Below are 12,239 nucleotides of genomic sequence, written 5' to 3'. Positions count from 1 at the left end.
ATAACCCCAATGACAATCCAAGCAATTGTTTCATACTTTTGATGTTCTCAAACTTTTTGAACTTCCACGCAATACATGAGCGTGAGCCATTGACTTAGCACTATAGGTGGAATAGAAGGTGGTTGTGGAGAAGGCAAAAAGAAGGAGAAGGTCTCACATCAACTAGGTGTATCAACGGGCTATGGAGATGCCCATCAATAGATATCAATGTGAGTGAGTAGGGATTGCCATGCAACGGATGCACTAGAGCTATAAGTTTATGAAAGCTCAAAAATAAACTAAGTGGGTGTGCATCCAACTCGCTTGCTCACAAAGACCCCGGGCAATTTGAGGAAGCCCATCATTGGAATATACAAGCCAAGTTCTACAATGAAAAATTCCCACTAGTATATGAAAATGACAACATAGGAGACTCTCTATCATGAAGATCATGGTGCTACTTTGAAGCACAAGTGTGGTAAAAGGATAGTAACATTGTCCCTTGTCTCTTTTCTCTCCATTTTTTATTTGGGCCTTCTCTCATTTTTTTGGCCTCTTTTTTCTCTCTTTTTTTCGTCCGGAGACTCATCCTGACTTGTGGGGGAATCATAGTCTCCATCATCCTTTCCTCACATGGGACAATGCTCTAATAATGAAGATCATCACACTTTTATTTACTTACAATTCAAGAATTACAACTCGATACTTAGAACAAAATTTGACTCTATGTGAATGCGTCTGGCGGTGTACCGGAATGTGCAATGAATCAAGAGTGACATGTATGAAAGAATTATGAATGGTGGCTTTGCTAGAAATACGATGTCAACTACATGATCATGTAAAGCAATATGACAATGATGGAACATGTCATAATAAACGGAACGGTGGAAAGTTGCATGGCAATATATCTCGGAATGGCTATGGAAATGCCATAATAGGTACGTATGGTGGCTGTTTTGAGGAAGGTATATGGTGGGTTTATGGTACCGGCGAAAGTTCCGCGTCACTAGAGAGGCTAGCAATGATGGAAGGGTGAGAGTGCGTATAATTCATGGACTCAACACTAGTCATAAAGAACTCACATACTTATTGCAAAAATCTATTAGTTATCGAAACGAAGTACTACGCGCATGCTCCTAGGGGGATAGATTGGTAGGAAAATACCATCGCTCGTCCCCGACCGCCACTCATAAGGAAGACAATCAATAAATAAATCATGATCCGACTTCATCACATAACGGTTCACCATACGTTCATGCTACGGGAATCACAGAATTTAACACAAGTATTTCTCAAATTCACAATTACTTACTAGCATGACTCTAATATCACCACCTTCATATAACAATCATAAAGAATCAAACTTCTCATAGTATTCAATGCACTTTATGTGAAAGTTTTTATTATATCCCTCTTGGATGCCTATCTTATTAGGACTAAATTTATAACCAAAGAAAATTACCATGTTGTTTAAAGACTGTCAAAATAATATAAGTGAAGCATGATAGTTCAACAATTTCTATAAAATAAAACCACCGCCGTGCTCTAAAAAATATAAGTGAAGCACTAGAGCAAAATTGCCTAGCTCAAAAGATATAAGTGAAGCACATAGAGTATTCTAATAAATCACGATTCATGCATGTCTCTCTCAAAAGGTGTGTACAGCAAGGATGATTGTGGCAAACTAAAAAGCAAAGACTAAAATCATACACGACGCTCCAAGCAAAACACATATCATGTGGTGAATAAAAATATAGCCTCAAGTAAAGTTACCGATAGACGAAGACGAAAGAGGGGATGCCTTCCGGGGCACCCCCAAGCTTAGACTCTTGGTTGTCCTTGAATATTATCTTTGGGTGCCTTGGGATCCCCAAGCTTAGGCTCTTGCCACTCTTTATTCCATAGTCCATCAAATCCTTACCCAAAACTTGAAAACTTCACAACACAAAACTCAACAGAAAATCTCATAAGCTCCGTTAGTATAAGAAAATAAATCACCACTTTTGGTACTGTTGTGAACTCATTCTTTATTTATATTGGTGTAATATATACTGTATTCGAACTTTTCCATGGTTCATACCCCTGATACTACCCATAGAATCATCAAAAATAAGCAAACAACACATAGAAAACAGAATATGTCAAAAACAGAACAATATGTAGTAATCTGTAACTCTCGAATACTTCTATAACTCCAAAAATTCTGAAAATTAGGACGACCTAAGCAGTTTGTTTATTAATCTTCTTCAAGAAGAATCAAATAAAAAGCACTTTTCTGTTAAAAACAAGAATTGTTTTCCTGAGCGCAAAAGTTTATGTTTTTCAGCAAGATCAAATCAATTATCATCGTAAGCTATCCCAAAGGTCTTACTTTGGCAGAAACACTAATTAAAACACAAAACCACATCTAATCAGAGGCTAGATGAATTATTTATTGCAAAACAGAACCTAAAAAGCAAAATAAAATAAAATTGGGTTGCCTCCCAACAAGCGCTATTGTTTAACGCCCTTAGCTAGGCATTGAGATGTCAATGATGCTCACATGAAAGACAAGAATTGAAGTGCAAAGAGAGCATCCTAAAACACGTGACAAACACATGTAAGTCTAACATACTTCCTATGCATAGGCATTTTATAAGCAAACAAATTATCAAGGCAAGCAAAAACTAGCATATCCAAGGAAGAAGAAAGAGACGATAGCAATCTACACATGAAGAGAGGTAATTTAGTAACATGAAAATTTCTACACCCATATTTTCCTCTCTCATAATAATTACATGTAGGAACATAAGAAAATTCAACAATATAGCTATCACATAACATATTCTCAACACGATGCACATGCATGCGAAGTTGACACTCTTCCAAAATAGTGGGGTTAACATTAACTAAAGTCATGAACTCTCCAAACCCACTTTTGTCAAAAACTCATGAGATTGAACATTCTCCAAATATGTGGGATATAAAGTTGACACTCTTCCAAACACACTTTCAATATTATTTTAAACATTATTATCAATCTCATATTCATCATGGGGCTTAAATAAATTTTCAAGATCATAAGAAGAATCACCCCAATCATGATCATTGCAACAAATAGTAGACATAGAAAAACTAGCATCCCCAAGCTTATGGTTTTGCATATCATTAACACAATAGACATCAATAGAATTTATAGTAAAATCACTGCAATCATGCTTTTATTCAAGGAGCTATCGTGAATCTCTTCAGAAATTTCTTTATCACAATTTTCAGATTCACGAATTTCAAGCAAAACTTCATAAAGATAATCTAGTGCAGACAACTCACTAGCAATTGGTTCATCATAATTGTATCTCTTAAAAAGATTAGCAAGTGGATGAGGATCCATAAAATTTTAGCAAGCGAAGATGCAAGAAAAAATAAGGCACATGGAAACACAAGCACACATAAGATTGAATGAAAGAAGGGCGAAGAAAAGGCAAAACTTTTCGAAAATCATTTTCGAAGTGGGGAGAGGAAAACGAGAGGTAAATGGCGAATAATGTAATGCAAGAGATGAGAGTTTATGATGGGTACTTGGTATATCTTGACTTGGCGTAGATCTCCCTGGCAATGGTGCCAGAAATTCTTCCTGCTACTTCTTGAACTTGCGTTGGTTTTTCGCTTGAAGAGGAAAGGGTGATGCAGCAAAGTAGAGATAAGTATTTCCCTCAATTTGAGAACCAAGCTATCAATCCAGTAGGAGACAACGCACAAGTCACCGAATACCTGCACAAAGAATCAACAACTTGCACCCAACGCGATAAAGGGTTGTCAATCCCTTCACGGTTACTTGCAAAAGTGAGATCTGGTAGAGATAGATAAAAGGTAAAGTAAATATTTTTGCTTTATAGATCGTAAAATAAAAAATTGCAAAATAGTAGACCGGAAACTTATATGATGGAAAGTAGACCCGAGGGCCATAGGTTTCACTAGAGGCTTCTCTCAAGATACAAAACAATACGGTGGGTGAACAAATTACTGCCGAGCAATTGATAGAAAAGCGAAAAGTTATGACGATATCTAAGGCAAGATCATGAATATAGGCATCACGTCCGTGTCAAGTAGACCGAAACGTTTCTGCATCTACTACTATTACTCCACACATCGACCGCTATCCAGCATGCATCTAGAGTATTAAGTTCATAAAGAACGGAGTAACGCATTAAGCAAGATGACATGATATAGAGGAATTAACTCAAGCAATATGACGAAACCCCATCTTTTTATCCTCGATGGCAACAATACAATACCTGCCTTGTTGCCCCTACTGTCACTGGGAAAGGACACCGCAAGATTGAACCCAAAGCTAAGCACTTCTCCATTGCAATAAAAACCAATCTAGTTCGCCAAACCAAACCGATAGTTCGAAGAGAATTACAAAGATATCAAATCATGCATAAAAGAATTCAGAGAAGATTCAAATAATATTCATAGATAAGCTGATCATAAATCCAAAATTCATCGAATCTCGGCAAACACACTGCAAAAAGGTATTACATCGAATAGATCTCCAAGAACATCGAGGAGAACATGGTATTGAGAATCAAAGAGAGAGAAGAAGCTAGCTAGCCACTAGCTATGGACCCGTAGGTCTGCGGTAAACTACTCACGCTTCATCGAAAGGGCAATTGAGTTGATGTAGAAGCCCTCCATGATCGAATCCCCCTCCGGTAGGACGCCGGAAAAGGCCCCTAGATGGGATCTCACGAGTACAGAAGGTTGCGGCGGTTTGGGGATATATATATTGGTATATATAGGCGAAAGAATTAGGTCAGGAGACGCCCGAGGGGCCCACAAGGGTGGGGGCACGCCCTCCGTCCTTGTGGCTGCCTCGTGGCTCCTCCAACTTCATCTCCAAGTCTTCTGGTTTCCTTCTGGTCCAAGAAAAATCATCGTGAAAGTTTTATTCCATTTGGTATTCCTTTTCTGCGAAACTCAAAAACAGGGAAAAAACAGGAATTGGCACTGGGCTCTAGGTTAATAGGTTAGTCCCAAGAATAATATAAAATAGCATATAAATGCATATAAAGCATCCAAAATAGATAATATAATAGCATGGAGCAATAAAAGTTTATAGATACGTTGGAGATGTATCATCGGGTTGCAAGTATTTCTTCTTTATGTGCAGGTACCGTTCACGTAGTGTTGCATGGTTCTCGTACTGGTTCGATAACCTTGGTCTCATCACTGAGGGAAATACCTACCGTAGTTGTGCTGCATCATCCCTTCCTCTTTGGGGAAATACCGACGTAGTTCAAGACGCATCAGGCGTATGCGCTATTCATTGGCTGGTGTGTGTGCATGGAAGGTTCCCATGCCCCACATGCAAGGCAACTCATGAGTTTCGTTGGCTATAGGCAGGTCACAAGTTTTCTTGCTTCGACTTTCATAAACAGTTCCTGGATCCTCGCCATAAGTTCATGAAACACAAGAAGAACTTCATCAAAGGTAGAGTTATCAAAAACTCTGCACCACATGCGTTAACAGGCCAAGAGACCCTGGATCAGTTAAACACTCTCGACCCAGATCCAAAGCGTCCAGGGTATTTCAAGGGGTATAACTCGGAACACGCCTGGACTCACAAGACATGCTTGTGGGATCTGCCTTACTTCAAAGACCTCCTTTTCCCACACAACATCGACGTGATGCACACTGAAAAGAATATCGATGAGGCCCTTTTTGGTACATTGTTCGGCGTAGAGGGGAAGTCAAAGGATAATACTAAGGCTAGAGTGATCAAGAGGCGCTATGTGATAGACCGTTACAAAACATGCAAGAACCAAAAGGAAAGCAGAATTGGACGAAGCCAAAGGCATGGTTCAATCTTGAAAGGCCAGCTATGAGGGAAATTATCTTGTGGGTGAAAATGCAATTGATGTTCCCCAATTGGTATGCAGCGAATCTAAAGAGGGGAGCGAGTCTTGAAAAATTGAAAATATTTGGTCTCAAGAGTCATGATTGGCACATATGGATTGAGCGGGTAATGCCGGTGATGTTGCGTGGCTTTATCCCTGAGGATGAATGGCTATTACTGCCAGAGTTGAGCTATTTCTTCCGTGTTCTTTGTGCGAAAGAACTATCGCCTGACGTGCTAGAAGAAATGGAAGAGTTGGCGCCAGAGTTGATCTGCAAGTTAGAGAAGATCTTCCGACGGGCTTCTTTAATCCAATGCAACACTTGATTTTGCATCTCCTGACCGAGGCAAGATTGGGGGGCGTGCAAAATCGTTGGTGCTACGAACCTAAGAGGACGCAGAAGACGCTCCGAGCAAAAGGTAAAAATAAACATAGAATTGAAGCATCGATGGCCGAGGCATTCATTACTGAGGAGGCGGCAAACTTCGTGACATCACACTATGAAGCCAAAAATCATCATTTGCATAATTCGAAGCACAATGCTGGCGACCCTAAAAAAGGGAATCTCGCAGCAGCCGGTGCTTCGAAACCAATATCGTTGGATGTCGAAGAATGGCGGACCATTTCATGGTATATCTTCAACAACCTAACAAAAGTGCAGCTGTACATCAAGTAAGTTCTCGCGGTACATTGTTTCGCAACTTCTAATTTCTTTGAACTTCTCTTATTCCCAGATATTTGATACAGTCGATACGTCGCCAAATTCTTGGATGGAGCGGAGATCGAAATGGAATCCATCAAAGAGTGTGAGCTTCTGGCAAAGCATGGAGGCGGCTTTCCCGGTTTCATCTCTTGGTTCAGAAAAATGGTAATTTCCATTAGACCATTCTCATTTCTTCATCTAATTTGCGGCTAATGCAACAATCCTTTCATATTAAACTTGTAGGCTAATTCAGAGTCTATGGACACTAAATTGAGACAAGTCGCTAATGATTTTGACTATAAGGTCCGTTCATTTGACAAATACGACATCAATGGGTATCGTTTTCGTACCTTCGGCAAAGAGCTATCTATGGCCGACCGAAAGTCTACAAATTTTTGTGTCTTTGCTATCGGCGAAGGAGGTACCGAGTATTATGGGAGAGTTGAAGCAATTTATGGACTTCTATTCTATGGTGAAAACCCACCGAGCGTCGTACTCTTCAAATGTTATTGGTTCCAACCAAAGGAGACTAGAAGGACTCACGAACATATAGGGCTATTCGAAATCAAACAAAGCACCCATTTAGATGTTCCCGATGTCTATATTACGGCTCAACAGCCGACCTAAGTTTTCTATCTACCGTGGGTCTGCCAAACTGATCCAAATATGAATGGTTGGGATGTCATTTATGAAGTGCCACCATGTGTTAGACCACCTACCCCCAATGAAGAGGATTATGAACCTCAAATTAACCCAGACACATATGAAGGTGAATTCTTCCAAGAAACACGTCTTTCCAAAAAACACTTCAATAAACACTCTACTTGACCCCAAAACATTGAAGTAGACAGCGTCAGTGAATCCAACTTCACCCCTAAGCCGGAACAAGAAGAGCCGGAACAAGAAGAGGTTACTGCTGCGGATGACCTGTCAATGCTTGACTCATTACATAAAGGTGGCCTTCCACATGTTGATACCGCTGAACCCGATGAACACGTCATTGATGATAGCGACGATGATGATGCATTTATTGATCCCGGAGCATTTATTGAACCCGACAATCAAGATTATTATTAGTTCATGTCAGGTATTCAATTTGTATTATATATATATATATATATATTGTTAGTTCATGTTAGGTATTCAATTTTTTTATGTTGTACCTGATTTATATAGTTATTTGTATGATTGTATGATTTATATAGTTACTTGTATATTTTTCTTACTTGTATGATTGTTTGTTATACATAGTGCCATGGTCTTGATATCCGTCCCCGTCGGCCCTCGTCCGGTTTATGATTTAGATGTGGTATATTCTCTTTTATAACTATTTGTTGCATTTCGCATTTATGACAATTATGCCCATCAAGTTGTAGAGATATTTTTATCTAGGAGGTATGTGAACCGGAAATTGCAACTGACCCTCTTGTCGAGAAGTTAAATTTAGTTGAAAAAGAAAACGAGTATTTGAAAGAAAAAATGAAAATAATTGAAGAAGAGAAGTTGAAATTGGAGGATCAAGATCGATGCAATGCGCTTGAAGATGGATGCAATGCGCTTGAAGATTAGTAAGATTAGAAAATATGCCATTGATAATGAGGCTTAGTATCATTATGCCATTGGATCAATTGTTACCTTAGTTGCAATGTTGATCGCATTTGTTGTGATGATGGTAAGTTTTCTCTAGTGTTTTGCTTAACAAATGCATACTTAGCTTTGTACATTCTTGTTAGCCCTATTATGCCACATACTTAGCTTATTTTCCCCCAAAAAGACGTACTTAGCTAATTATCCTCCAAAATGACATAATTAGCTTATTTAGTGCATTTATGACATAAGTAGCTTATTTATTTCAAAAATGGCATAATAACCTTGGTTCTCTCATAAATGTCATATATTTAGTTCATTTATGACATAATAAGCTTAGTTAGCTCAAAAATGGCATAATTACCTAAGTTAGCTCTAAAATGACACAAATAAGGAATAAGAAGATGAAAAACAAGGAAGAGGAGAAAAAGAAAGAATAGAAGAAGAAAGAGAAGAAAAATAAAGAATAAAAGAAGAAGAATGAGAATGAGAAGGAAAGGATAAAAAGATAGAAGAGAAAAAGAAAGAAGAGAAAAAAGGAAGAAGAAGTTATTTTCCTCCAAATTGACATAATAAGCTTAGTTAGCTCAAGAATGGCATAATTACCTAAGTTAGCTCTGAAATGACACAAATAAGGAATAAGAAGAAGAAAAACAAGGAAGAGGAGAAAAAGAAAGAATAGAAGAAGAAAGAGAAGAAAAATAAATAATAAAAGAAGAAGAATGAGAATGAGAAGGAAAAGGATAAAAAGATAGAAGAGAAGAAGAAAGATGAGAAAAGAAGAAGAAGAAGAAAATATCTTCTTATTCTTCCTTTTTCTCTTCTTTCTTTTTCTCCATCTTCTACTTCTTCTTCTTCTTCTTCTTCTTCTTCTTCTTCGTATAACTTTCTTACTCCCATTTTTGCAGGTTTGATTCACTTCATGGAAGCAGCATTGATGGACTGCTAGTGTTTAGTTTTTGTTTTCATTTGTATTGATGAACAATGTGAAACGATGTATGTATATATGGATGAACTCCGTGGAACCATGTATGCATTGGATCTTTTAATACCCTATGTGTTCTGTTGCATTGGTGGACTACTAGATGTTGGATACATGTGCCATGTTTGAGGTTGAAACTATATATATCATATATGTCTTTTGAAAATGCAGGGGTATAACATAAAACAGAAAAAATAGTAACAATACAGACACTTTGTCGTCTGCCACCGACCGCAAAGGGGTCTTTGCCGTCCGCCACAGACGGCAAAGGGGCCACGTGGCAGCAACCTGTGTAACTTGGGAGCTGATCCATTTGGTCACTTTGCCGTCTGTGGCAGACGGCAACGAGCTGGGTGGAGTGACGCGTCTACTGACGTCACAAGGCAGACGGCAAAGGGGAGGGCATGTTTGCCGTCAGCTGGCAGACGGCAGAGCCTCCCGTCAGCCACCTAAGGTGGCTAACGCCAGTTGTTTGCCGTCCACCTTTGTCGTCTGCTACAGACGACAAAGGGGTCTTTGCCGTCCGCTGGCAAATAGCAGACGGCAAATCAGCTGTTTACCGTTACTTACTGTGTCGGGCATGTTGGCTGTCCGCGGCTGGCGGCTAAGACCTTTACCGTCTGCCATGGCAGACGGAAAATCAGTTGATTCCTGTAGTGTCTCTTCTGTTTCTATTTTGTCACTCTGATTTTCGCCTAAATCTCCCGACTTTGACATTTTTCTAAAAATCTCCCATTCACCACCCCGGGAGATAACATGCGCTTTCAGGGTCAGCGCTGGTCGCCTTTCTCGCTAGTGGTTGCATACGATCAAACGTCTCGCCAGGTGCTTGATTTGGGAGGATTTCTTCTTCAGATTTGGTCGTGGTGACACTGGTCGATGTCTCATAGTAGCGAGTTGTAAGATGCAGCTGAAAGGCTGCACTGTGGGTTTTGGAGGATCTCACTCTGGCCAGTTTTCCTTGGACGGTGCGATGGAATCTATGGATGATGACTTGACGTAGAGGGTATGGTGGTGCGGCGGCTATGGTAGGATTTCTAGCTCAACACATGTAGCTGCCATGATCACTAAAAAGTGATGGCGACAACACATGATTGACTTCAATTTGGTGGTGCTTCTCGAGTACCCTATGCCGAGCTCCGGGGTGAAAATCCTATATCTAACCCAAACTAATTATACCTATCAATGGTGATGTTTTTGTGCGGTGACCTTGTTGAAGGCCTTGCTGGGATATGCTCATACTTGTTCTTCAATGTGGAAACCTTGAACCTCGCCATTAGTGGTTGGCACCGACGACGGCGGCGCTTGATTGTCATTTCCTTTCTGAAAGCGTTGCTGTTGAAGAAGCTCGTCGTCCTTGTGGTGTAAAGAGATGGTTGATGTGGATAGGATCGTCATTATAGTTTGTCAATCGCTGTTTTGATTGCTTTGGGATTTTCTTTTTCATGCTAAGGAGTAGTTTGGTCATGGTGACTTTGCTATTCACCGACTTGTTGTAGTTATTGTTGAGTAACGTGATTGTATTAAGAAACATAGGTTAGACTAGGAAATATTCTCATTTGCCTTGTACTCCAAGTAGATCATGTACTCCTATTTATATGCCCACGAGGCTTAAGCAATACAACGAACAATTCCACCAAATCTCCTTCTCTCCCTTCTAACATGGTATCAACCTAATCGATCCTAAACCCTAGCCACCGCCCGCTTCCGCACCTGGGCGCCGCCCCCGGAGCGGTCGGCCTCCATGACTGCCGCCGGGGGCCGCGCCGCCCGTACCTAGGGTTCGTCCTCCGGTCGTGTTGACCGGCTGCCCTAGAAAGTCTTTTTGATCGATGGTTTTTCTATTTTTTTTCCGATCTACGATCGGTTCCGCCGCCGTCGTCGACATCCGTGTGCCTCTACTCCGACACCGACACGACTACCGGTCTCTTCATAAACAAGGCGGCCTTGTGCGACACGATGGCCTGTCAACCGTCGTCCGCGCATCCGTCCGCCGATCGTTCTGCACCGCTTGTCGTCGTCTTCATCCGATTGGCATCCTACTCCAACCCGCCTCCGTCCGGATGTATTGCATCCGTTCCCTGCAGACTTCATCATCACCGAGCCAAGCTACCCACAAGTCCCCACGGTGCAGATCAAACTCAGCCACCCGCATACGAGAGTACACCATGCAGATTTGTTTCTACTTTGTGTGGGCATGCAGATTTGTTTGAGCTTCCTGCATGACTGTACGTCACGGGCGCGTGCGGCTGCTGTGAAGCTCTGTGCTGTTTTACTCCGGCTCAAACTGAAGCCACCGGCACCGCGTGGCCGCTGGGCTGCTCGTGCTGCTTGAGGCTGCGGCCATCTACTGTCGTCTGCGCCTCTTCAACCTCGCGAGCTATTGGACTGATCAACCAACCGCCTATGATTCGCCTCATCTACGCCATGCGACTGATCTGGCCATCAGTTATGCACGCCTTCACAGGTCCCCTGAAGATCGCCTTCGAGTTCAGCGCGCCTCTCTACCGATCGAGCAACGGGCTGCCATTGCGTCGCCCCGCCGGGCCGCAGCGCCGCCGTCCCGTGGTTCTTCTCCTGGCTGCACCGACCCGCGTCACCGCTGCGTCGCCTCTTCGGGCCATAGTGCCGCGGCCTGCTGTCCATCGCCGCCCCGAGGCCGTCCGCTGCAGGTCGTCCCCGTGGCTGCACCGACCCACGCGCCGTCTCTGCGTCGCCCCGTCGGGCCGTAGCGAGCGTGTCACGTGGTCCACGCCGCCGTCCCGAGACCGTTCCCGCGGTTGCACCGACCCGGGGTCCGCCACTGCGCCCCACGTCTTCTCTCCGGCGCACCACTATTTCGACACTACTGCGCCTATGACTAACTCGGCGCCTCCTTGCGCTCGCGGCTCCACGGCGACTTCCTCGACACCGTCTACCCCGACTCGACATCGACCACGGCATTCTTCGCGTGGCTACCTCGATCACGGCTCCACCGCCCTACGCTCTCGGCTACCTCGACAACCGGCACAAAGGGCTATCGCCTTGGTTGAGCAACCTCGTCGGTTTTCACTCCAGCCACGACTTCGCGATGCGTCGACCGTTACGACTGTGGGGGGGGGGGGGGGGG

The sequence above is a fragment of the Triticum aestivum genome, chromosome 4D (genome assembly GCF_018294505.1).
Source record: "Triticum aestivum cultivar Chinese Spring chromosome 4D, IWGSC CS RefSeq v2.1, whole genome shotgun sequence".
NCBI classification, from domain to species: Eukaryota; Viridiplantae; Streptophyta; class Magnoliopsida; order Poales; family Poaceae; genus Triticum; species Triticum aestivum.
The sequence above is the reverse complement of the archived record's forward strand: the minus strand, read 5'-3'. Positions refer to the sequence as shown.